Source organism: Ranitomeya variabilis, chromosome 4 (assembly GCF_051348905.1).
Source record: "Ranitomeya variabilis isolate aRanVar5 chromosome 4, aRanVar5.hap1, whole genome shotgun sequence".
In the NCBI taxonomy this organism is placed as follows: Eukaryota; Metazoa; Chordata; class Amphibia; order Anura; family Dendrobatidae; genus Ranitomeya; species Ranitomeya variabilis.
Window position 1 is genome coordinate 401,879,960 of NC_135235.1, and position 27,908 is coordinate 401,907,867.

The following is a 27,908-nucleotide window of genomic DNA, read 5'->3' on the forward strand; positions in this document are numbered from 1 at the left end:
TGTTGGCGTAGTATTTTGCGCATGCGCAACTGCCGAATGCACTGCGCAGCGGCAGACAAAGAGCGCGATCTGCGCTATTCACCGGCTTTTCCGTGGCGGCGGCCATCTTCCTGAGGCCGCGCGTGCGCAGATGGAGTGCTCTGCTTCCCGGGGCTTCAGGAAAATGGCCGCGGGATGCCGCGCGTGCGCAGATGGAGATCGCGGCGGCCATTTTCCTGAAGCCGAGTTCGCATCTCTGCTTCAGGAAAAATGGCCGCCGCGATCTCCATCTGCGCACGTGCGGCATCCCGCGGCCATTTTCCTGAAGCCCCGGGAAGCAGAGCACTCCATCTGCGCACGCGCGGCCTCAGGAAGATGGCCGCCGCCACGGAAAAGCCGGTGAATAGCGCAGATCGCGCTCTTTGTCTGCTGCTGTGCAGTGCATTCGGCAGTTGCGCATGCGCAAAACACTACGCCAACGCCGGGAAGATAAGCAATAGGTGGGGGAGAAACAGCCATTTCACCACGCCCTTTTGACCAGACCAGCATGATTGACAGGCGAAAACGGCGACTTTGGTAAGGTATTTCGGCAGCATAGGTAGAGAATCAGGGGACAAAAAATACACTATTGTAAAGCACAGCTCAGGCCCTATTTAACAGTATTTTTATCTCATACTGAAAAAACGGGGTGACAGGTTCCCTTTAAATCATTTGTAGGGACTCGCTATCTTATAGGCAGCTGGTGGTGTTAATACGGGCATGTATTTCCTTGGTCAGTTTATTGAAGTGCATGAACTTGCAGCAGAACCTAAAACAAACAGCCCTTTTACGGCATAAAACCCACCAAAATAAGGAATTCATATTTGTGGGCTCATTCGTAGAGATACAGTTTTTAGAAAAAGCGTTTGTCCCTTCCTAATTTCCTATTTTTTTGTATGTTTTATCACACTTAAATGTTTCAGATCACCAAACAAATTTAAATATTAGAGAAAGATAACACAAGTAAACACAAAATGCAATTTTTAAATGAAGTTCTTTTATGGGAAAAAGAAATCCAAACCTACAGGGCCCTGTGTTGTGAATTCTGTTTTCGAACTCCCTCCTGTGGTTATGAATGGTAGTTCGGCGAGTTCTGTTCATGGACTCCCTCTGGTGGCTGTGAGTGGAGCTGCTGGTTCTGAGGTTCCTTCTCCAGCTGATCTCGGTTAGGCCTTGGCTGGCTGCTCTATTTAACTCCACTCAGATCGTTACTTGATGCCAGCTGTCAATGTCCTAGTACTGGTTCAGTTTGCTCTTGGATCTTTCAGATGACCTGTCTACTCCAGCAAAAGCTAAGTCCCTGCTAGCTTATTTGTTTATCACTGTTTTCTTGTCCAGCTTGCTATCATGATTCTGCCTGGCTAAGCTGGAAGCTCTGGGATGCAGAGTGGCACCTCCACGCCGTGAGTCGGTGTGGGGTCTCTTTTGCACACTCTGCGTGGTTTTTTGGTAGTTTTTTATGCTGACCGCAAAGATACCTTTTCTATCCTCAAGTCTGTTTAGTTAAGGCTGGCCTCCTTTGCTGAAACCTATTTCATTCCTGTGTTTGTGACTTCCATCTTAACTCACAGTCAATACATGTGGGGGGCTGCCTATTTCTTTGGGGAATTTCTCTGAGGCAAGTTAGGCCTTATTTTCTATCTTTAGGGGTAGTTAGCTCTTAGGCTGTGAAGAGGCGTCTAGGCAGTCAGGTACGCTCCACGGCTATTTCTAGTTGTTGTGATAGGTTTAGGGGTTGCGGTCAGCAAAGTTCCCACTTCCCAGAGCTTGTCCTGTATTACTAGTTTGCTCATCAGGTCATTCCTAGTGCTCCTAACCATCAGCTCATCATAACAGTACAGCTGGCCACTAAAGTGTTAATGCATCTCAATAGAGGGATAAGAGAAGTTCTGAGACCATTTTTTTTTCTCTGCAGCGTGTTTTGTTTTTCTTTTCCCCTAAAATCTCTGGGTGGTTCAGGACACAGGTGTAGATATGGACATTCAAGGTCTGTCCTCTTGTGTGGATCAACTCACTGTAAGGGTACAAGGCATTCAAGATTATGTAGTTCAGAACCCGATGTTAGAACCCAGAATTCCAATTCCTGATTTGTTTTCTGGGGATAGATCTAAGTTCCTGAATTTCAAAAATAATTGTAGACTGTTTTTTGCTTTGAAACCCCGCTCCTCTGGTGACCCCATTCAGCAAGTAAAAATCATTATTTCTTTGCTACGTGGCAACCCTCAAGACTGGGCATTTTCCCTTGCGCCAGGAGATCCTGCATTGCGTAATGTAGTTGCGTTTTTTCTGGCGCTTGGATTGCTTTATGATGAACCAGATTCAGTGGATCAGGCAGAGAAAATTTTGCTGGCTTTGTGTCAGGGTCAGGATGAAGCGGAGGTATATTGTCAGAAGTTTAGAAAGTGGTCTGTGCTTACTCAGTGGAATGAGTGTGCCCTGGCGGCAATTTTCAGAAAGGGTCTTTCTGAAGCCCTTAAGGATGTTATGGTGGGATTCCCCACGCCTGCTGGTCTGAATGAGTCTATGTCCTTGGCCATTCAGATCGATCGACGCTTACGTGAGCGCAAAAATGTGCACCATTTGGCGGTGTTTTCTGAGCAGAAGCCTGAGCCGATGCAATGTGATAGGACCTTGACCAGAGCTGAACGGCAAGAATACAGACGTCAGAATGGGCTGTGTTTTTACTGTGGTGACTCCACTCATGCTATCTCTGATTGTCCTAAGCGCACTAAAAGGTTCGCTAGGTCTGCCACCATTGGTACGGTACAGCCAAAATTTCTTTTGTCCGTTACTCTGATTTGCTCTTTGTCGTCCTATTCTGTTATGGCATTTGTGGATTCAGGCGCTGCCCTGAATTTGATGGACTTGGAGTTTGCCAGGCGCTGTGGTTTTTTCTTGGAGCCCTTACAGTATCCTATTCCATTGAGAGGAATTGATGCTACACCTTTGGCCAAGAACAAGCCTCAGTACTGGACTCAATTGACCATGTGCATGGCTCCTGCACATCAGGAGGATATTCACTTTTTGGTGTTGCATAATCTGCATGATGTGGTCGTTTTGGGTTTGCCATGGCTACAGGTCCATAATCCAGTATTGGATTGGAAATCAATGTCTGTATCCAGTTGGGGTTGTCAAGGGGTACATGGGGATGTCCCATTGTTGTCTATTTCGTCTTCCCATCCTTCTGAAGTCCCTGAGTTCTTGTCAGATTACCGGGATGTATTTGATGAGCCCAAATCCAGTGCCCTACCTCCTCATAGGGATTGCGATTGTGCTATTAATTTGATTCCTGGTAGTAAGTTTCCGAAGGGCCGACTGTTCAATTTATCTGTGCCAGAACACGCTGCAATGCGGAGTTATATAAAGGAGTCCTTGGAGAAAGGGCATATTCGCCCGTCATCGTCACCGTTGGGAGCAGGGTTCTTTTTTGTGGCCAAGAAGGATGGTTCTCTGAGACCTTGTATAGATTACCGCCTTCTCAATAAAATCACCGTCAAATTTCAGTACCCTTTGCCGCTACTGTCTGATTTGTTTGCTCGGATTAAGGGGGCTAGCTGGTTCACCAAGATAGATCTTCGAGGGGCGTATAATCTTGTGCGTATTAAACGGGGCGACGAATGGAAAACAGCATTTAATACGCCCGAGGGCCATTTTGAGTACTTGGTGATGCCATTCGGGCTTTCTAATGCTCCATCTGTGTTTCAGTCCTTTATGCATGACATCTTCCGAAAGTACCTGGATAGGTTCATGATTGTTTATTTGGATGATATTTTGGTCTTTTCGGACGATTGGGAGTCTCATGTGAAGCAGGTCAGAATGGTGTTCCAGGTCCTTCGTGCTAATTCCTTGTTTGTGAAGGGGTCTAAATGTCTCTTTGGAGTTCAGAAGGTTTCATTTTTGGGCTTCATTTTTTCCCCTTCTACTATCGAGATGGACCCTGTTAAAGTTCAGGCCATTTATGATTGGACTCAGCCTACTTCTGTGAAGAGCCTTCAGAAATTCCTGGGCTTTGCTAATTTTTACCGTCGCTTTATCGCTAATTTTTCTAGTGTAGATAAACCATTGACTGACTTAACCAAGAAAGGTGCGGATGTGGTCAATTGGTCCTCTGCGGCCGTTGAGGCTTTTCAGGAGCTGAAGCTTCGTTTTTCTTCTGCCCCTGTGTTGTGTCAGCCAGATGTTTCGCTCCCGTTTCAGGTCGAGGTGGATGCTTCTGAGATTGGAGCAGGGGCTGTTTTGTCTCAAAGAGGTTCTAATGGCTCTGCGATGAAACCATGTGCTTTCTTTTCTAGAAAGTTTTCGCCTGCTGAGCGCAATTATGATGTGGGCAATCGAGAGTTGTTGGCTATGAAGTGGGCGTTTGAGGAGTGGCGACATTGGCTTGAAGGAGCCAAACATCGCGTGGTGGTCTTGACGGATCACAAGAATCTGACTTATCTCGAGTCTGCCAAGCGGTTGAATTCTAGACAGGCTCGATGGTCGCTGTTTTTCTCCCGCTTCAATTTTGTGGTTTCGTACCTTCCGGGTTCTAAGAATGTGAAGGCTGATGCCCTTTCAAGGAGTTTTGTGCCTGATTCTCCGGGAGTTCCTGAGCCGGCTGGTATTCTCAAAGAGGGGGTAATTTTGTCTGCCATCTCCCCTGATTTGCGGCGGGTGCTGCAGGAGTTTCAGGCTGATAGACCTGACCGTTGCCCAGCGGAGAAGCTGTTTGTCCCTGATAGATGGACTAGTAGAGTTATCTCTGAGGTTCATTGTTCGGTGTTGGCTGGTCATCCTGGAATCTTTGGTATCAGAGATTTGGTGGCTAGATCCTTTTGGTGGCCTTCCTTGTCACGAGATGTGCGTTCTTTTGTGCAGTCCTGTGGGACTTGTGCTCGGGCTAAGCCCTGTTGTTCTCGTGCCAGTGGGTTGCTTTTGCCCTTGCCGGTCCCGAGAAGGCCCTGGACGCATATTTCCATGGATTTTATTTCAGATCTCCCTGTCTCTCAGAGGATGTCAGTTATCTGGGTGGTTTGTGATCGCTTCTCTAAGATGGTCCATTTGGTACCTTTGCCTAAATTGCCTTCCTCCTCTGATTTGGTTCCATTGTTTTTCCAGCATGTGGTTCGTTTACATGGCATTCCGGAGAACATCGTGTCGGACAGAGGTTCCCAGTTTGTTTCAAGATTTTGGCGGTCCTTTTGTGCTAAGATGGGCATTGATTTGTCTTTTTCTTCAGCTTTCCACCCTCAGACAAATGGCCAAACCGAACGAACCAATCAGACTTTGGAAACATATCTGAGATGCTTTGTTTCTGCAGATCAGGATGATTGGGTGTCCTTCTTGCCTTTGGCTGAGTTCGCCCTTAATAATCGGGCCAGCTCGGCCACTTTGGTTTCGCCTTTTTTCTGTAATTCTGGTTTCCACCCTCGTTTTTCTTCAGGGCAGGTTGAGCCTTCGGACTGTCCAGGTGTGGATTCTGTGGTGGACAGGTTGCAGCAAATTTGGACTTACGTAGTGGACAATTTGACATTGTCCCAGGAGAAGGCTCAACGCTTCGCTAACCGCCATTGCTGTGTTGGTCCCCGACTTCGTGTTGGGGATTTGGTTTGGTTGTCGTCTCGTTATGTTCCTATGAAGGTTTCGTCTCCTAAGTTTAAGCCTCGTTTCATTGGTCCTTATAAGATTTCTGAAATTCTTAATCCTGTGTCATTTCGTTTGGACCTTCCAGCTTCTTTTGCCATCCATAATGTGTTCCATAGGTCGTTATTGCGGAGATATGTGGCTCCTGTGGTTCCCTCCGTTAATCCTCCTGCCCCGGTGTTGGTTGAGGGGGAGTTGGAGTATGTGGTGGAGAAGATTTTGGATTCTCGTATTTCGATACGGAAACTTCAGTACCTAGTCAAGTGGAAAGGTTATGGTCAGGAGGATAATTCCTGGGTGGTTGCCTCTGATGTTCATGCTGCCGATCTTGTTCGTGCCTTTCATTTGGCTCGTCCAGATCGGCCTGGAGGCTCTGGTGAGGGTTCGGTGACCCCTCCTCAAGGGGGGGGGTACTGTTGTGAATTCTGTTCTCGAACTCCCTCCTGTGGTTATGAATGGTACTTCGGCGAGTTCTGTTCATGGACTCCCTCTGGTGGCTGTGAGTGGAGCTGCTGGTTCTGAGGTTCCTTCTCCAGCTGATCTCGGTTAGGCCTTGGCTGGCTGCTCTATTTAACTCCACTCAGATCGTTACTTGATGCCAGCTGTCAATGTCCTAGTACTGGTTCAGTTTGCTCTTGGATCTTTCAGATGACCTGTCTACTCCAGCAAAAGCTAAGTCCCTGCTAGCTTATTTGTTTATCACTGTTTTCTTGTCCAGCTTGCTATCATGATTCTGCCTGGCTAAGCTGGAAGCTCTGGGATGCAGAGTGGCACCTCCACGCCGTGAGTCGGTGTGGGGTCTCTTTTGCACACTCTGCGTGGTTTTTTGGTAGTTTTTTATGCTGACCACAAAGATACCTTTTCTATCCTCAAGTCTGTTTAGTTAAGGCTGGCCTCCTTTGCTGAAACCTATTTCATTCCTGTGTTTGTGACTTCCATCTTAACTCACAGTCAATACATGTGGGGGGCTGCCTATTTCTTTGGGGAATTTCTCTGAGGCAAGTTAGGCCTTATTTTCTATCTTTAGGGGTAGTTAGCTCTTAGGCTGTGAAGAGGTGTCTAGGCAGTCAGGTACGCTCCACGGCTATTTCTAGTTGTTGTGATAGGTTTAGGGGTTGCGGTCAGCAAAGTTCCCACTTCCCAGAGCTTGTCCTGTATTACTAGTTTGCTCATCAGGTCATTCCTAGTGCTCCTAACCATCAGCTCATCATAACAGCCCTGTGTGAAAAAGTGACTGCCCCCCCCCCAAAAAAAACAACAAACATATAAATTAACTGTGGTTTATCCATTATTTGGGAAGATGAGTTCAAATTCCCTAGCCACACCTAGGCCTGATTACTGCCACACCTGTTCTAAATTAAGAAATCATTTAAATAGGACCTGCCTGACAAAGTGAAGTAGACCAAAAGATCCCCAAAAGCTACATATCATGTCGGGATTCAAAGAAATTCTGGAACAAATGAGAAAAAGTAATTGAAATCTATCAATCTGGAAAAGGTTATAAAGCCATCTAAAAAGTTTGGGACTCCAGTGAACCTGTTACGCACGTGGTTGTGGAACCACTGTACCACGATCTGAGAGAGCCTGGAGGGGCATAACTAAGCACGCACCTGACTCTTTCCTAGACCCCCTGATGGTGGGGTTAGACTTGGCTCCAGGTGCTACTCCAGGACAGACCCAGGAGCCGTGGCAGCTGACCCCGATGGAGGACAGGGAAGCAGGAACGGCCAGTAACTGGTTAACAGGTTGGTACGGAACAAGCAGAAAATGAACACGTGACAGCTAGTGATGAGCGAATATACTCGTTACTCGAGATTTCTCAAGCATGCTCGGGGGTCCTCCGAGTATGTTTTAGTGCTCGGAGATTTAGTTTCTCTTGCCGCAGCTGAATGATTTACATCTGTTAGCCAGCATAAGTACATGTGGGGGTTGCCTGGTTGCTAGGACCCCCGAGCATGCTCGAGAAATCACAAGTAACGAGTATATTCGCTCATCACTAGTGACAGCCACAATACGGGATCATAGATGCAGATTCTCAGGTGTAAGTTCAGACAAGGTAGAAAGCGGCACAGGACCAGGGCAGATGGATCAGGATCAGGACTAGGCACAAGCAGGGTGAACTCGGGTATGAGAATAGCAGGGTGGCCTGGGACAGGAACGGACAGGGTTGATCAGATGAGAAGCATGGATGCCTTACAACTCACGCCTTATATACCAGACGTGTCTTAACTATTGGCTGGGAACGTCTTTAGCAGTGTATGTGCTGGACCTTTAAGAGTCAGGAAGCATGTGCCCTAAGCCTACTCCCAGGAGACCTGCGTGACACGTGCTGGTCCTGAGAGCAGACAGACGCTGATGGAGCGTGGACAGTATCCTAACAGAACCACAATGAGAGCCATTATCCACAAATGGCAAAAATATTGAACAGTGGTGAACCTTCCCAGGAGTGGCCGGCCAACCAAAATTACCCTAACAGCGAAATGACAACTTATCCAAGAGGTCACAAAAGACACCATAACATCCAAAAAACTGCAGGCCTCACTTGCCTCAGTTAAGTTCAGTGTTCATCACTTCACCATAAGAAAGAGACTGGGAAAAAATGGCCTGAATGGCAGAGTTCCAAGACGAAAACCACTACTGAGCCATAAGAACCTAAAGGCTTCTCTCAGTTTTTCTCTAAGAAAACATCTTGATGATCCTCAAGACTTTTGGGAGAATACTTTGTGGACTGACGATACAAAAGTTGAATTTTTTGGAAGGTGTATGTACAATTACATCTGGCAATGAAGTAACACAGCATTCAGAAAAGGAACTTCATACCAACAGTAAAAAATGGTGGTGGTAGTGTGATGGTCTGGGGCTGTTTTACTGGTTTAGGACCTGGAACACTTGCTGTAGTAAATGGAACCATGAATTCTGCTGTTTAACAAAAAATCCTGAAGGAGAATGTTCGGCCATCTGCTCATGACCTCAAGCTGAAGCGAACTTGGGTTATGCAGCAGGACAATGATCGAAAACACAAAAAAAATTAAGACTTTGGAGTGCCCTAGTCAAAATTTTCACCTTAATTCGATGGATAATACGCTGTGGCATGACCTAAAAAAGGCGGTTAATGCTCGGAAACCCTCCAATGAATTACAACAATTCTGCAAAGATGAGTGCGACAAAATTGCTCCGGAGCATTGTAAAAGACTAATTGCCAGTTATCGCAAATGCGTGATTATAGTTGTTGCTGCTAAGGGTGGCCCAACCAGTTATTAGGTTTAGGGGGCAACCACTAAATCACACAGAGCCCTGTAGGTTTAGATTTTTTTCTCTTAATAATAAAGATCCTTCATTTAAAAATTAAAATCTAATATTTACATTTGTTTGGTGATCTGAACCATTTCAGTGTGACAAACATGCTAAAGAACAGGAAATCAGGAAAGTGGCAAACACTTTTTCACACAGCTGAAAATGTCCGGCTGTCTCTCAAGTTCAGTCACAGAGACCAGCACCAAGAGATGAGGTCTCTTCACCTCTTTCTCCAGACACAGACCACTGTCTCTCACCTGCGGCAATCCTGGCACTTGACCTGGCTCACTTTAGTCAGCAACAAACAATACTCTGCAGCTCCCTGAAGAATCCCCACAATTCTCTGTTCTCCAGCACAATGAACACCTAGTGAACCTATTTCCTGGTTTAACACAAAACTAGGCATGTGCATCTAATCAAATCCTGTAGAGTTGTGATTTAACTCTGTACTACCTGGCGTAGCTACACCTTATATAAACTGATATTACATCTTATCGCACCAATCTTAAATGGGTTCTCTGGCCTTTAGGTTACAAGTCTAGTTACTTTGAAACCTCTCAGCATGCACACTGTCTGGTTTGAGTGTTCTCTGGTGCTGGTAGCAGTGGGCGCACAAAGTGACTGCAGACTTGTACCCTACAGTTGGACAAACCCTTTAATGTGTGTGATACTGATTTCTGATATTAAATAATTTTTCTGGTTGAATACGAACAGTTGCCATTTGTTAATGCTATTCCTTTGAAAATCTAATAAAAAAAAATAGACTCCAACACAAAATACAAGAAAGCTAAAATTTGAAAGGACTGCTCGGATATACAGCAATTACTGGCAAGGAATAGAAGTATTCATCATCCAGCTCAAAATATCATATATACTGTAGACTGAGGGTATTTTCCAATAGCTTTTAGTCTGCACGAACATTGTGTCCTCAGTGTAATGGCTCCGTGCCACAATAAAATCTAATTCCATCATGAGAGACATAACAGCAGAACACCAGACAATATCTTAATGGTATTTTTCATTATGTTGGCCAGAATCACTGGAGTATTCTCACTACTAATGGAAAGTGGCCACATAATGTGCATGTTACAGGCAGTGGACAAACTCCAGTCCACTGTTGGGAAGGGTATTGTTAACAGCTGGGAATTGATGAGAAACTTAAAGGGAACCTGTCACCCCCAAAATCGAAGGTGAGCTAAGCCCACCAGCATCAGGGGCTTAGGCCATGTGCACACGTTCAGGATTTTTTGCGTTTTTTTCGTGTTTTTTCGCTATAAAAACGTGATAAAAACGCGAAAAAAACGCTTACATATGCCTCCTATTATTTACAGGGTATTCCGCATTTTTTGTGCAAATGTTGCATTTTTTTCCGCGAAAAAATCGCATCGCGGAAAAAAAAGCAACATGTTCATTAAAAATGTGGAATTGCGGGGATTCCGCACACCTAGGAGTGCATTGATCTGCTTACTTCCCGCACGGGGCTATGCCCACCATGCGGGAAGCAAGCAGATTATGTGCGGTTGGTACCCAGGGTGGAGGAGAGGAGACTCTCCTCCACGGACTGGGCACCATATAATTGGTAAAAAAAAAAAAAATTAAAATAAAAAATAGTGATATACTCACCTTCTGATGGCCCCCGAAGTATTCCCGCCTCTCCGGTGCATGCTTTCTCTTCCGTTCCTATAGATGGTGTGGTTCAGGACCTGTGATGATGTCGCTGTCTTGTGATTGGTCGCGTGACCGCTCATGTGACTCACGCGACCAATCACAAGCCGCGACGTCATCGAAGGTCCTGAACCACACCGGCATCTATAGGAACGGACGCCGCTGAGGAGATTGGCTGTCTGCAGAGGGTGAGTATAACCATTTTTTTTTATTTTTTTTTATTATTTTTAAACATTCTATCTTTTACTATAGGTGCTGCATAAGCAGCATCTATAGTAAAAAGTTGGTCACACTTGTCAAACAGTATGTTTGACAAGTGTGACCAACTTGTCAGTCAGTTTTCCAAGCGATGCTACAGATCGCTTGGAAAACTTTAGCATTCTGCAAGCTTATTACGCTTGCAGAATGCTAAAAAAACCACGAAAAAAAACGGAAAAAAAACGCAAGAAAAAAATGCGGATTTCTTGCAGAAAATTTCCGGTTTTCTTCAGGAAATTTCTGCAAGAAATCCGGACGTGTGCACATACCCTTATCTACAGCATTCTGGAATGCTGTAGATAAGCCCCCGCTGTATCCTGAAAGATGAGAAAAAGAGGTTAGATTATACTCACCCAGGGGGGGTCCCGGTCCGATGGGCGTCGGGGTCCGAGGCTTCCCATCTTCATAGGATGACGTCCTCTTCTTGCCTTCATGCTGCAGCTCCTGCGCAGGCGTATTTGTCTGCCCTGTTGAGAGCAGACCAAAGTACTGCAGTGCGCAGGCGCCGGGCCTCTCTGACCTTTCCCGGCACCTGCGCACTGCAGTACTTTGCTCTGCCCTCAACAGGGCAGACAAAGTACGCCTGCGCCGGAGCCACAGTGTGAATACAAGAAGAGGACGTCATCGTAAGAAGATGGGAGGACCCGTACCGGACGCCCATTGGACCGGACTGCACCGGGAAAGCCCCTGGGTGAGTATAATCTAACCTCTTTTTCTCATCTTTTAGGATACATCGGGGGCTTATCTACAGCATTACAGAATGCCGTAGATAAGTGTTATGGTTCTGGTGGTTAGGAACACATGAACTGACCAAATAAGTAAACCAAAAATAAGGACAAGCTCTGGGAATGTGGGAACTTTACTGACCGCAATCCTGATCCTATCAACACACACTATAGGCAGCCGTGGAGCGTACCTAACTCGGCCTAGACGCCTCTTCACAGCCTGAGAAACTAGCTACCCCTAGAGAGAAACAAAGCCTCACTTGCCTCAGAGAAATTTTCCCCAAAGTGAGAGCAGCCCCCCACAAATAATAACGGTGAGATAAGGGGAAAACACAAACATAGAAATGAAAATAGGTTTTAGCAAATGAGGCCCGCTAAATAGTCAGAGGATAGCAAGGAATCTGTGCGGTCAGTATAAAATACTACAAAAATTATCCACGCAGAGAATACAAAAAGACCCCCACACCGAGTCACGATGTGAGGGGCGCAACTCTGCACCCCAGAGCTTCCAGCTAGCAATCAAATAGCATATAAGCAAGCTGGACTGAACTCATCATATACTGAGAAACATTTTCAGAAAGCAATGAGCAAAAATGGACTAGCATGAACTTAGCTTCTCCACGAGGAGACAGGTCACAAGGGAAGTCCCAGAGAGATCTGAACCAGTACTGAATACAACGACAGCAGGCAACAAGTAAAGGTCCAGATGGAGTTAAATAGGCAGCAAGCCTAGCAGGAAACGAGGCAGCTGGGGTCCAGCTACAGACCAGCCGTAACACTTAAAGCCACCAGAGGGAGCCATGAACAGAACTCACAAAGTACCACTCATGACCACAGGAGGGAGCCCGAGAACGGAATTCACAACAGATAAGCCCCTGATGCCGGTGGGCTTAGCTTATCTTCGATTTTGTGGGTGACAGGTTCCCTTTAATTTTTCACTGAGCCTATATCATACGTGGCGATATAGAGATGACACCACACTCAATAACTACCGGCTGCACCACATCGGTCTCTTGAATTGTAATGGCAGTCAGGGGCTTATTATAGGTCCCCAGGCCAGTCTACATAGTAATCCTACTGTGGAAAAGCTTAGGAAAAGTATTTCATATGGGTTTCATTAATAGTACAAAAACAAACTGTGCTTTACGTACCCTGCCCAGGTCCAATGTGAGTCTCCGCCGCCGCTCTCGTTGTTTAGTTATTGTTTGAAGTGCTGATATCACGTTGACAGTGTGGCAACCAATCCGTGAGCTTAGTAATTCTGCAGCTTGTGCTGTTTATATTGGAAGAGCCGCTAAGTTCACTTATTTACCCAAATAGACCAACAAATACAATGTGGTATACAACCAAAATGCAATATATATCCAGAAAGGCTGATATTTAAATAAGTACACTATGTACACCAGCAGGTGTCGCTAAAACTCACATAATAAGATACAAGTGGTTTACTAATCCTTCAGGATAAGCTCCTTGTCTTGTAAACCACTTGTATCTTATTATGTGAGTTTTAGCGACACCTGCTGGTGTACATAGTGTACTTATTTAAATATCAGCCTTTTTGGATGTATAACCATTTCTTTATGCGCTGGATTGCTCTGGTTTACTTTGCCTTGCCCTCTTGTCTTTGAGTATCATATATACTCATTATTATTTTTTGCTTTCTCTTAAATTTTAAATATATATCAATAAAGTATTTTATATATTACATACTTGAGTGGTATCTCCCTTTTTTTGGATATATAAGTTCACTTATTGTCTGCAGTTCTGTTGACATGACGTCAGCGCTTCAGACAATCTCAGACACTGAGAGAAGCGACGGAGACTCAGCGCCCGACCAAAAGAGGACACCCTCTTTAACGATCTGATACAGATGGCCCGTCCTATCCCAGTGGAAGCCACTAAATCCGGTGATACATTTGGGTCCTCTTTCCCACACTGTGTGGCTATCATGAGCTGTATTACCACAGTGACTATGGCACTTTCATTATTGACATGCAGGGAGAACATACCAGCTCCATAAAGATGTTGCCCATAATGGGATTTGATCCCCAGTGCTGAAAGTGTTAACCACTCCGTTGCTGTGCCACCATACTTCACCTGTTTCTTTTTTTAATATACCGTAATTGTTAACATTTGGCATTTACATATGTTAACATTTTTCATCATGGGTTTGATCCATTATTTCAGTAGCTCATTCTTATGTTACATGAGAAATGTGGAATGACCCCTAACCCCTTAGTGGCTGAGCCAATTTTGGCTTAACTTAATGATCAAGCCAATTTTTTTTTTTAAAATCTGACCAGTGTCACTTTATGTGGCAATAACTTTGGAACACTTCAACGGATCAGACTGATTCTGAGACTGTTTTTTCGTGACATATTGTACTTTATTTTAGTGGTAAATTTATGTCGATAGGTTTTGCGTTTATTTGTGAAAACATTGGAACTTTGGTGAAAATATTTTTTAAAAATTGCAATTTTCAAACTTTCATTTTTATATCCCTAAACCAGTTAGTTATGCTGTACAAAATTTTTAATAAATACAATTTCTTATATGCCTACTTTACATCTCATAATTTTTACAACGTCATTTTATTTTGTTAGGATGTTAGATGGGTTGAAAGTCCAGCAGCAATTTCTCAAGTCATTTACAATACCTGTTTTTGGGACCTATTCATATTTAAATGGACTCTGAGGGGCCTATATATTGGAAACTCTCCAAATGTGATACCATTTTAAAAACCACACCTCTGTGGTTCCAAAACTGCTCTCAGAATTTTTTTGAACCTTCAGGTGCTACACAGGAATTAATGCAAAATCGAATTTAAAAAAAATTGTAATTTATACTTTTGCTTTAACTCTAATTTTATTATTATAAAAATGTGTTCACTTTTACAACGGGTAGCACAATTTTTTACTTTCTCAAGAGGCAACTTGAAAAAGCGGACCACAGTTTGTTACCCACTTTCTTCTAAGCATGGCGATACTCCACATGTAGTCAAAAGTTCTGTTTGGCCATACGGCAGGGTTCAGAAGGTAAGATATGACATTTGGTATTTGGATTGTAAATTTGTCTGAAGTAGATTGCAGATGCCATGTCTCATTTGCAGAGTGTTTGAGGTACCAAAACAGCAGAAACCCCTACAAGTGACCCCCTTTTGGAAACTAGACCCATCAAGGAATTCACCTAGGGGGGATGTTAAGCTTGCTGAACTCATAAGAGCTTCACAGAACTTTTTAAATACCGTATGTATTTGAAAATTACATTTTTTTTTTGCTAAAATGTTGTTTTAGCCCAAAATTTTTCATTTTCACAATGGATAATAGGAAAAAAACAGACCCATAATTTATGAAATTTCTTCCTAACACAAAAATACCCCATATGTGGTCAAAAACTTCAGTTTAAGCACATGGCAGGGCTCGGAAAGGAAAGAGAGCTAATTGACTTTTGCAGAGTATATTTGATTGGAATAGATTGTGAATGCCATGCCACAATTGCAGAGCCCGACATGCCAAAACAGCATAAACCACCCACAAGTGACCCCATTTTAGAAACTAGACCCCACAAGGAATTTTGTCTAGGAGTGTATTGAGCATTTTTGCCCTTCATATTATTCACAAAACTTTATAACATTTAGATGTGAAAACAAAAAATTACATGTTTCCCCTAAAATCCTGTTTTAACACCAAAGTTATAATTTACATGAGGGGTAATAGGAAAACACTACTGTTTGAGCACACGGCGGGGATCAGATAAGAAGGAGTGACACTTGGCTCTTAAAACCCAGATTCCATTTTAGATTGTGGGCTCCATAAGATGAGCCCCTGAGGTGCCAGAACAGCAGAACCCCCCTTCCCAAGTGACACCATATTGGAAAAGTCACTGCTTAAGGATCTCATCTAGGGTTGTAGTGAGTATTGTGAACCCACGAGTGCATTACACAATTTTATAACATTGGGATGTGGAAATTTTGTGGTAAAAATGTAATTTATGTATTTGTTGAAAATTTGTCAGTTACACAAGGGTTAATAGGTGAAACTGGACACCACAATTTATGGCAAAATTTTTATCAGTGTGGTGATACCCCATATGTCATCAGAAACGACTTCAATGCCACACATCAGTGCTGAGAAGGAAGGAGCGCTATTTGGCTTTTGGAGCCAGAATTTGCTAGAATAGTTTGCGGGTGACATTTACGGAGCCCCAAAGGTGCCAGAACATCAGAAAACCCCCAAAAGTGACTCCACTGTAGAAATTGCACCTCTCAATAAATTCATCTACAGCTGCAGTGATTATTTTGTAACATCCACACCAGGCTTTATTCTGGAGTATTGCAAATCTGCCAAGCTTAATACCCAAACATTGTGCCCACAAACAGTGCAGCGCCCCTGTATATTCTGCCCAGCTTGTGCTTCTGGAAACATGCAGTCTGTAAATTGTTAATTGGGCTCTCTCCACTACTATAATGCCAAACACGTGGTCGCTTACTGTGGTTTAGACACAGTGGGGGTCAGAAGGATGGGGGCATTTGGATTTGGTAGAGCAGATTCCACAGGATTTTATTTGAGTGGGGGTGGGAGCCATGTTGCGTTTCCAGAGAATTTGTTCTACCAGTTACGTGGGAACCCCCTAACGTTCCAGTGAGCGATGACGGACCTGAGTGGGGGATGGTTTTGTGAAAGATAAATTACAGTTTTTATTGGTAAAATTTTGGGATACATAATATTTTTTGATCGCTTTCAGTATAAGGCTTGGATCACATTCTTGTGTTTTACGCTGAGTATTTAAGATGGGGTTTCTGTATAAATCCCCAAAAATTGGATTCAGACTAAACACCTGACGGAACCACCCACTAAAGTGAGGCAGATGGAGACTCTTCGTACTCTGTTTGGCGTCTGCTCCGGAGGTATCCATCTTTTCAGGCGTTCACAGGACTGTGGTTGCCCACACTTGTGCGCTAAAAAGACACCTAAAATGATGAGACACTGCTGGAATAGAGATCAGTCCAAAGTGGCTCCATCTGCCTCGTAGGTGAGTGGTTCCGTCCCGGGTTTTGGGGAACTTACACGGGAAAACCAGTGTAAGCGCTCAGCGGAGAGCACAGGATAAGTGTGATTTTTGGGAAGTAGAATGAACAAATAGACAGCAGTACAAGAATAGTTCTTATTTTGTGTTTGAGCGGTTTATAAGTGTTAAGGCGTATTTCTTCGAGTTGGTGCAATTACAGCAATACCAGATTTATATGGATTTGTTATGTTTTGCTACTATCACACAGTAAAAATGCTTGTTTATTTAAAAAAAATGTTTTTTTGTTGCCACATTCTGAGAGCTGTAACTTTTTTATTTTTTGGTAAACAGGGCTGCATGAGGGCTTATTTTCTGCGTAACGAGTTGGGAGATATTTTGGCTCATGCAAAGCATTTTGATTGGAATGAACAAAAACCTGTAATTGAGATATTATTTATTTTTTTGCGTCGTTCACCATTCGATAAAAGTTATAAGACCGATTTATTCTTCAGGTCAGTGCAATTACAGAAATACCACATTTATAGTTGTTTTTTTTTATCCTTTGCAATTTTTATAGACTAAAAACAATATTTTACAAAAATTGATGTGTTTTTACATAACCTCATTCCAGAATGAGCCACATTAGGGCCTGATTTTTGCAGAATGATTTGGTGTTTTTATTTATACCATTTTTTTTTTTACATTCCATTTTTTTTTTTTACATACCATTTTTTTTTTTTTTTTTTTTTTTTAACATATCACTTTGTTTTTTATTCATTTTATTCGTGTACCAGTATGATTTTTGTTGTGTGTTTCTTTATGGTATTCACTTCACGAAATAAATAACGTGCCAGTTTTATAGATCAGGTCGTTCCGGATGTGGTGTTACCAATCATGTGTACTTTTTTGTTTATCTTTGTTTTATAACAAATGCTGCATTTTTAGTGGCGAAACGGCTGTTTGTCATTTTTGAGATTTTTTTTTTTCTCTTTTCATATTTTATTTTACCTTTTTACACTTTTGCGAGGTTTCAGGAGTCTGCAGTCACAGACTGACTGCGGACATTTAGCAAAACACCAGACAACCCCTTTAACAACATTGTCCACTAAGGTTTCTGGCACACTTTGCCCATTTTAAGGATATGTGCACACATTGCAGATTTCCTGCGGATCCGCGTTTTTTCCCGAGCAAAAATTCGCAAGTGATTTACAGTACAATGTAAATCAATGGCAAAAAAAAATGCTGTGCTAATGGTGTGGAAGAATCCGCACGGAAAACGCAGCAGATTCTAAAAAGGACCATGTCTATTCTTTTTGCAGATCTGCTGCGGTTTTGCACCCATTCCATAATAGAAATCCGCAGGGGTAAAAAAAGGAAGAAATACGCACAAAGTCCGCAGCAAACCCGCAAAAAAAACCGCACAGTTTCTGACCTGCGTTTTCTGCCAAGAAATTCAGAATCTGCACAGAAAATTCCACAGTCAAATCCGCAACGTGTGCACATAGCCTAAGGGTTTTGAATTGTGTTCTCTTTGCTTATGTTATAAAAAAAAAAGATTTACGTTGGATGTGTGACCTACTTTTTGTATGTGCATTTTTCTGTGTATATACAGTAGGGAAAATAAGTATTTGATACACAGACGATTTTGCAAGTTTTCCCACCTACATAGAATGGAGAAGTCTGTCATTTTTATCATACGTACACTTCAACTGCGAGGCAGAATCTAAAAATAAAAAACAGAAAATCACATCTTCAATGCTCTTACTGAGGTAAGGAGGTTGTTGGCCAAAATATTGCGAAAACATGACTCCATCCATCCTCCCTTCAATATGGTGCAGTTGTCCTGTCCCTCCCCTATGCACAAAGAACCCAAAAAAGTATGATGTTTCCTCCCCTATGCATGCTTCACGGTTGGGACGGTGTTCTTGGGTTGTACTCATCCTTCTTCTTCCTCCAAACACGGCAAGTGGAGTTGATACCAAAAAGTTCTATTTTGGTCGCATCTGACCACATGACCTTCTCCCATGCCTCCTCTGGATCATCCAGATGGTGAAATGGGCCTGGACATGTGCTGGTGTAAACAGGAGGACCTTGTGTGACCTGCAGGATTTCAATCCATGACAGCGTAGTGTGTTACGAACAGTAATGTTTGAGACTGTGGACCCAGCTCTCTTCAGGTCATTGACTAGGTCCTCCTGTGTAGTTCTGGGCTGATTACTGACCTTTCTCAGAATCACCTTTACCCCACGAGGCGACATCTTGCATGGAGCCCCAGACCGAGGAAAACTGACAGTCATCTTGTGTTTCTTCCATTTTGGGATAATTGTGCCAACAGTTGTTGCCTTCTCACCAAGCTGCTTGCCTATTGTCCTGTAGCCCATCCCAGCCTTGTTGCAGGTCTACAATTTTGTCCCTGGCAAAGACAGCTCTTTGGTCTTGGCCATGGTGGAAAGGTTGGAGTATGATTGAGTGCGTGGGACATGAGTCTTTTATACAGGTAACAAGTTCAAACAGATGCAATTAATACAGGCAATGAGTACAGAGTAGGAGGGCTTCTTAAAGAAAGACTAACTATCAAGTATCAAATACTTATTTTCCCCACTGTATTTTATGTACAGTTAGTCCTCGGGTTATGACGGTCGCGAGTTACGTCGTTTCATGGTTACGACGCTTTATACGACGCCTCATTCCGACTTACGCGGTTTTGCATCGTAAGTCGAACTACGTGCAGCGGTGGAAGAATAGAGTCCAGTACTGTACCCGGTTACACAAGGAAAACGAGTCTCCTGCACGCCATAACACCCTTCATTATGGCTCCCAGGTGTTTGGATAGGCTAAGTGTTTGCAGTACTGTACTGTTATTATGGTACAGTACTATGAACGTATGGTCTGACTTACGTCGAAATTCGGTTTACGACTCCACGTAAGAACGGATCAACGTCGTAAGTGGAGGACTACCTGTACATTGGTAAGCACTACATATTTATATATGGTGCCCACTTGCCTGCAATGGTTGCTCTCCTAAGGATATATATGTGTGGTGTACCAGATGGTGAAGTGCTTTAGTGGTACAAGAAAACAACCCTTTTTCTGAAAATACTAAAGAGAACCTGACTGCTTCCACAGTCCTGCAGTAGCAGGTGATGATGGGACTTGCAGTAACAGGTGATGATGGGACTTGCAGTAGCAGGTGATGATGGGACTTGCAGTAGCAGGTGATGATGGGACTTGCAGTAGCAGGTGATGATGGGACTTGCAGTAGCAGGTGATGATGGGACTTGCAGTAGCAGGTGATGATGGGACTTGCAGTAGCAGGTGATGATGGGACTTGCAGTAGCAGGTGATGATGGGACTTGCAGTAGCAGGTGATGATGGGACTTGCAGTAGCAGGTGATGATGGGACTTGCAGTAGCAGGTGATGATGGGACTTGCAGTAGCAGGTGATGATGGGACTTGCAGTAGCAGGTGATGATGGGACTTGCAGTAGCAGGTGATGATGGGACTTGCAGTAGTAGGTGATGATGGGACTTGCAGTAACAGGTGATGATGGGACTTGCAGTAGCAGGTGATGATGGGACTTGCAGTAGCAGGTGATGATGGGACTTGCAGTAGCAGGAGATGATGGGACTTGCAGTAGCAGGAGATGATGGGACTTGCAGTAGCAGGTGATGATGGGACTTGCAGTAGCAGGAGATGATGGGACTTGCAGTAGCAGGAGATGATGGGACTTGCAGTAGCAGGAGATGATGGGACTTGCAGATGATGGGACTTGCAGTAGCAGGTGATGATGGGACTTGCAGTAGCAGGTGATGATGGGACTTGCAGTAGCAGGAGATGATGGGACTTGCAGTAGCAGGAGATGATGGGACTTGCAGTAGCAGGAGATGATGGGACTTGCAGTAACAGGTGATGATGGGACTTGCAGTAGCAGGAGATGATGGGACTTGCAGTAGCAGGTGATGATGGGACTTGCAGTAGCAGGAGATGATGGGACTTGCAGTAGCAGGAGATGATGGGACTTGCAGTAGCAGGAGATGATGGGACTTGCAGATGATGGGACTTGCAGTAGCAGGTGATGATGGGACTTGCAGTAGCAGGTGATGATGGGACTTGCAGTAGCAGGAGATGATGGGACTTGCAGTAGCAGGAGATGATGGGACTTGCAGTAGCAGGAGATGATGGGACTTGCAGTAACAGGTGATGATGGGACTTGCAGTAGCAGGAGATGATGGGACTTGCAGTAGCAGGTGATGATGGGACTTGCAGTAGCAGGAGATGATGGGACTTGCAGTAGCAGGTGATGATGGGACTTGCAGATGATGGGACTTGCAGTAGCAGGTGATGATGGGACTTGCAGTAGCAGGTGATGATGGGACTTGCAGTAGCAGGAGATGATGGGACTTGCAGTAGCAGGAGATGATGGGACTTGCAGTAGCAGGTGATGATGGGACTTGCAGATGATGGGACTTGCAGTAGGAGATGATGGGACTTGCAGTAGCAGGTGATGATGGGACTTGCAGTAGCAGGTGATGATGGGACTTGCAGTAGTAGGTGATGATGGGACTTGCAGTAATAGTGGGACTTGCAGTAGTAGGTGATGATGGGACTTGCAGTAGTAGTAGATGATGATGGGACTTGCAGTAGCAGGGGAAGATTGGACTTGCAGTAGCAGGGGATGATGGGATTTGCAGTAGCAGGGGATGATGGGACTTGCAGTAGTAGGTGATGATGGGACTTGCAGTAGCAGGAGATGATGGGACTTGCAGTAGCAGGGGATGATGGGACTTGCAGTAGCAGGGGATGATGGGACTTGCAGTAGCAGGAGATGATGGGACTTGCAGTAGGAGATGATGGGACTTGCAGTAGGAGATGATGGGACTTGCGGTAGCGGGGGATGATGGGACTTGCGGTAGCGGGGGATGATGGCACTTGCGGTAGCGGGGGATGATGGGACTTGCGGTAGCAGGGGATGATGGGACTTGCGGTAGCAGGGGATGATGGGACTTGCGGTAGCAGGGGATGATGGGACTTGCGGTAGCAGGGGATGATGGGACTTGCGGTAGCAGGGGATGATGGGACTTGCGGTAGCAGGGGATGATGGGACTTGCGGTAGCAGGGGATGATGGGACTTGCGGTAGCAGGGGATGATGGGACTTGCGGTAGCAGGGGATGATGGGACTTGCGGTAGCAGGGGATGATGGGACTTGCGGTAGCAGGGGATGATGGGACTTGCGGTAGCAGGGGATGATGGGACTTGCGGTAGCAGGGGATGATGGGACTTGCGGTAGCAGGGGATGATGGGACTTGCGGTAGCAGGGGATGATGGGACTTGCGGTAGCAGGGGATGATGGGACTTGCGGTAGCAGGGGATGATGGGACTTGCGGTAGCAGGGGATGATGGGACTTGCGGTAGCAGGGGATGATGGGACTTGCGGTAGCAGGGGATGATGGGACTTGCGGTAGCAGGGGATGATGGGACTTGCGGTAGCAGGGGATGATGGGACTTGCGGTAGCAGGGGATGATGGGACTTGCGGTAGCAGGGGATGATGGGACTTGCGGTAGCAGGGGATGATGGGACTTGCGGTAGCAGGGGATGATGGGACTTGCGGTAGCAGGGGATGATGGGACTTGCGGTAGCAGGGGATGATGGGACTTGCGGTAGCAGGGGATGATGGGACTTGCGGTAGCAGGGGATGATGGGACTTGCGGTAGCAGGGGATGATGGGACTTGCGGTAGCAGGGGATGATGGGACTTGCGGTAGCAGGGGATGATGGGACTTGCGGTAGCAGGGGATGATGGGACTTGCGGTAGCAGGGGATGATGGGACTTGCGGTAGCAGGGGATGATGGGACTTGCGGTAGCAGGGGATGATGGGACTTGCGGTAGCAGGGGATGATGGGACTTGCGGTAGCAGGGGATGATGGGACTTGCGGTAGCAGGGGATGATGGGACTTGCGGTAGCAGGGGATGATGGGACTTGCGGTAGCAGGGGATGATGGGACTTGCGGTAGCAGGGGATGATGGGACTTGCGGTAGCAGGGGATGATGGGACTTGCGGTAGCAGGGGATGATGGGACTTGCGGTAGCAGGGGATGATGGGACTTGCGGTAGCAGGGGATGATGGGACTTGCGGTAGCAGGGGATGATGGGACTTGCGGTAGCAGGGGATGATGGGACTTGCGGTAGCAGGGGATGATGGGACTTGCGGTAGCAGGGGATGATGGGACTTGCGGTAGCAGGGGATGATGGGACTTGCGGTAGCAGGGGATGATGGGACTTGCGGTAGCAGGGGATGATGGGACTTGCGGTAGCAGGGGATGATGGGACTTGCGGTAGCAGGGGATGATGGGACTTGCGGTAGCAGGGGATGATGGGACTTGCGGTAGCAGGGGATGATGGGACTTGCGGTAGCAGGGGATGATGGGACTTGCGGTAGCAGGGGATGATGGGACTTGCGGTAGCAGGGGATGATGGGACTTGCGGTAGCAGGGGATGATGGGACTTGCGGTAGCAGGGGATGATGGGACTTGCGGTAGCAGGGGATGATGGGACTTGCGGTAGCAGGGGATGATGGGACTTGCGGTAGCAGGGGATGATGGGACTTGCGGTAGCAGGGGATGATGGGACTTGCGGTAGCAGGGGATGATGGGACTTGCGGTAGCAGGGGATGATGGGACTTGCGGTAGCAGGGGATGATGGGACTTGCGGTAGCAGGGGATGATGGGACTTGCGGTAGCAGGGGATGATGGGACTTGCGGTAGCAGGGGATGATGGGACTTGCGGTAGCAGGGGATGATGGGACTTGCGGTAGCAGGGGATGATGGGACTTGCGGTAGCAGGGGATGATGGGACTTGCGGTAGCAGGGGATGATGGGACTTGCGGTAGCAGGGGATGATGGGACTTGCGGTAGCAGGGGATGATGGGACTTGCGGTAGCAGGGGATGATGGGACTTGCGGTAGCAGGGGATGATGGGACTTGCGGTAGCAGGGGATGATGGGACTTGCGGTAGCAGGGGATGATGGGACTTGCGGTAGCAGGGGATGATGGGACTTGCGGTAGCAGGGGATGATGGGACTTGCGGTAGCAGGGGATGATGGGACTTGCGGTAGCAGGGGATGATGGGACTTGCGGTAGCAGGGGATGATGGGACTTGCGGTAGCAGGGGATGATGGGACTTGCGGTAGCAGGGGATGATGGGACTTGCGGTAGCAGGGGATGATGGGACTTGCGGTAGCAGGGGATGATGGGACTTGCGGTAGCAGGGGATGATGGGACTTGCGGTAGCAGGGGATGATGGGACTTGCGGTAGCAGGGGATGATGGGACTTGCGGTAGCAGGGGATGATGGGACTTGCGGTAGCAGGGGATGATGGGACTTGCGGTAGCAGGGGATGATGGGACTTGCGGTAGCAGGGGATGATGGGACTTGCGGTAGCAGGGGATGATGGGACTTGCGGTAGCAGGGGATGATGGGACTTGCGGTAGCAGGGGATGATGGGACTTGCGGTAGCAGGGGATGATGGGACTTGCGGTAGCAGGGGATGATGGGACTTGCGGTAGCAGGGGATGATGGGACTTGCGGTAGCAGGGGATGATGGGACTTGCGGTAGCAGGGGATGATGGGACTTGCGGTAGCAGGGGATGATGGGACTTGCGGTAGCAGGGGATGATGGGACTTGCGGTAGCAGGGGATGATGGGACTTGCGGTAGCAGGGGATGATGGGACTTGCGGTAGCAGGGGATGATGGGACTTGCGGTAGCAGGGGATGATGGGACTTGCGGTAGCAGGGGATGATGGGACTTGCGGTAGCAGGGGATGATGGGACTTGCGGTAGCAGGGGATGATGGGACTTGCGGTAGCAGGGGATGATGGGACTTGCGGTAGCAGGGGATGATGGGACTTGCGGTAGCAGGGGATGATGGGACTTGCGGTAGCAGGGGATGATGGGACTTGCGGTAGCAGGGGATGATGGGACTTGCGGTAGCAGGGGATGATGGGACTTGCGGTAGCAGGGGATGATGGGACTTGCGGTAGCAGGGGATGATGGGACTTGCGGTAGCAGGGGATGATGGGACTTGCGGTAGCAGGGGATGATGGGACTTGCGGTAGCAGGGGATGATGGGACTTGCGGTAGCAGGGGATGATGGGACTTGCGGTAGCAGGGGATGATGGGACTTGCGGTAGCAGGGGATGATGGGACTTGCGGTAGCAGGGGATGATGGGACTTGCGGTAGCAGGGGATGATGGGACTTGCGGTAGCAGGGGATGATGGGACTTGCGGTAGCAGGGGATGATGGGACTTGCGGTAGCAGGGGATGATGGGACTTGCGGTAGCAGGGGATGATGGGACTTGCGGTAGCAGGGGATGATGGGACTTGCGGTAGCAGGGGATGATGGGACTTGCGGTAGCAGGGGATGATGGGACTTGCGGTAGCAGGGGATGATGGGACTTGCGGTAGCAGGGGATGATGGGACTTGCGGTAGCAGGGGATGATGGGACTTGCGGTAGCAGGGGATGATGGGACTTGCGGTAGCAGGGGATGATGGGACTTGCGGTAGCAGGGGATGATGGGACTTGCGGTAGCAGGGGATGATGGGACTTGCGGTAGCAGGGGATGATGGGACTTGCGGTAGCAGGGGATGATGGGACTTGCGGTAGCAGGGGATGATGGGACTTGCGGTAGCAGGGGATGATGGGACTTGCGGTAGCAGGGGATGATGGGACTTGCGGTAGCAGGGGATGATGGGACTTGCGGTAGCAGGGGATGATGGGACTTGCGGTAGCAGGGGATGATGGGACTTGCGGTAGCAGGGGATGATGGGACTTGCGGTAGCAGGGGATGATGGGACTTGCGGTAGCAGGGGATGATGGGACTTGCGGTAGCAGGGGATGATGGGACTTGCGGTAGCAGGGGATGATGGGACTTGCGGTAGCAGGGGATGATGGGACTTGCGGTAGCAGGGGATGATGGGACTTGCGGTAGCAGGGGATGATGGGACTTGCGGTAGCAGGGGATGATGGGACTTGCGGTAGCAGGGGATGATGGGACTTGCGGTAGCAGGGGATGATGGGACTTGCGGTAGCAGGGGATGATGGGACTTGCGGTAGCAGGGGATGATGGGACTTGCGGTAGCAGGGGATGATGGGACTTGCGGTAGCAGGGGATGATGGGACTTGCGGTAGCAGGGGATGATGGGACTTGCGGTAGCAGGGGATGATGGGACTTGCGGTAGCAGGGGATGATGGGACTTGCGGTAGCAGGGGATGATGGGACTTGCGGTAGCAGGGGATGATGGGACTTGCGGTAGCAGGGGATGATGGGACTTGCGGTAGCAGGTGATGATGGGACTTGCGGTAGCAGGTGATGATGGGACTTGCGGTAGCAGGAGATGATGGGACTTGCGGTAACAGGTGATGATGGGACTTGCGGTAGCAGGTGATGATGGGACTTGCGGTAGCAGGTGATGATGGGACTTGCAGTAGCAGGTGATGATGGGACTTGCAGTAGCAGGTGATGATGGGACTTGCAGTAATAGATGATGATGGGACTTGCAGTAGTAGGTGATGATGGGACTTGCAGTAATAGATGATGATGGGACTTGCAGTAGTAGGTGATGATGGGACTTGCAGTAATAGATGATGATGGGACTTGCAGTAGCAGGTGATGATGGGACTTGCAGTAGCAGGTGATGATGGGACTTGCAGTAGCAGGTGATGATGGGACTTGCAGATGATGGGACTTGCAGTAGGAGATGATGGGACTTGCAGTAGCAGGTGATGATGGGACTTGCAGTAGCAGGTGATGATGGGACTTGCGGTAGCAGGTGATGATGGGACTTGCAGTAGCAGGTGATGATGGGACTTGCAGTAGCAGGTGATGATGGGACTTGCAGTAGCAGGTGATGATGGGACTTGCAGTAACAGGTGATGATGGGACTTGCAGTAGCAGGTGATGATGGGACTTGCAGTAGCAGGTGATGATGGGACTTGCGGTAGCGGGGGATGATGGCACTTGCGGTAGCGGGGGATGATGGCACTTGCGGTAGCGGGGGATGATGGGACTTGCGGTAGCGGGGGATGATGGGACTTGCGGTAGCGGGGGATGATGGGACTTGCGGTAGCGGGGGATGATGGGACTTGCGGTAGCGGGGGATGATGGGACTTGCGGTAGCGGGGGATGATGGGACTTGCGGTAGCGGGGGATGATGGGACTTGCGGTAGCGGGGGATGATGGGACTTGCGGTAGCAGGGGATGATGGGACTTGCGGTAGCAGGGGATGATGGGACTTGCGGTAGCAGGGGATGATGGGACTTGCGGTAGCAGGGGATGATGGGACTTGCGGTAGCAGGGGATGATGGGACTTGCGGTAGCAGGGGATGATGGGACTTGCGGTAGCAGGGGATGATGGGACTTGCGGTAGCAGGGGATGATGGGACTTGCGGTAGCAGGGGAAGATTGGACTTGCAGTAGCAGGGGATGATGGGACTTGCAGTAGCAGGGGATGATGGGACTTGCAGTAGCAGGAGATGATGTGACTTGCAGATGATGGAAATTGTAGCTATGGATACATGTAGAAGATGAGACTTGTAGTGCCGGAAACTGATTGGACCTTGTCATTATCACAATATGATGGGACTAGTAACTGTACATGGCAGGGAATGATGGGAATGTAGCAGAGTACACAGGCGTGTGCCAGCCTAGAGTGACCGTGCACAATGATGGGGATGAGGCGTTACTACCAGTACACACTCACCTGCATCTCCTCTGAATTCCTCCCGGTACGTTGTAGCCACCAGAACACGTCACCAGTAAACTTCCGCCTCATGCGTTCCATTCCACTCATCGTGTCTGGTAAGTGTCACTCCTCATGTGTCAGCAGGGGGCGCCAGAGCGCAGCAGTCAGTGCGAGGCGGAGCTCTGAGGTATTGTGGGAGCAGGGAAACCTCAAACCTCACGAAAATCCACTAGAGGAGCTCCAGGCTGCAGAAGCGGCCGGGAAGGAAGAGGAGGATGCGTATTCGGCTGCTGTGGGGAGCAGACACTGGGGGATTAGCAGCGTGTGAAAGGAGGGCCACGAGAAAGCCGTGTGTGTCTGTGACGGAAGGGTCCACGCCACGGGGAGCAGCGTGTGACGGGAGGGCCCCCCGGGGGAGCAGCGTGTGACGGGAGGGCCCCCGGGGGAGCAGCGTGTGACGGGAGGGCCCCCCGGGGGAGCAGCGTGTGACGGGAGGGCCCCCGGGGGAGCAGCGAACCGGGGAGGATACCTTTATCATCTCCACCACTGACACCAATTTGTCACTCACGAACCAGGGT

The 27,908-nt window shown here is 47.6% G+C and overlaps 1 protein-coding gene across 1 annotated transcript in view; it reads right to left on the reverse strand.

Moving 5' to 3' along the window:
* Positions 1 to 27,466, reverse strand: part of LOC143764905 (uncharacterized) — a 36,128-nt gene extending 8,662 nt beyond the window's left edge. The window contains exon 1 of the mRNA XM_077251001.1: positions 27,349 to 27,466. The gene's annotated coding sequence lies outside the window, so the exon portion shown is untranslated. The remainder of the gene's footprint in view (positions 1 to 27,348) is intronic.
* Between the last annotated feature and the right edge of the window lie 442 nt (positions 27,467 to 27,908).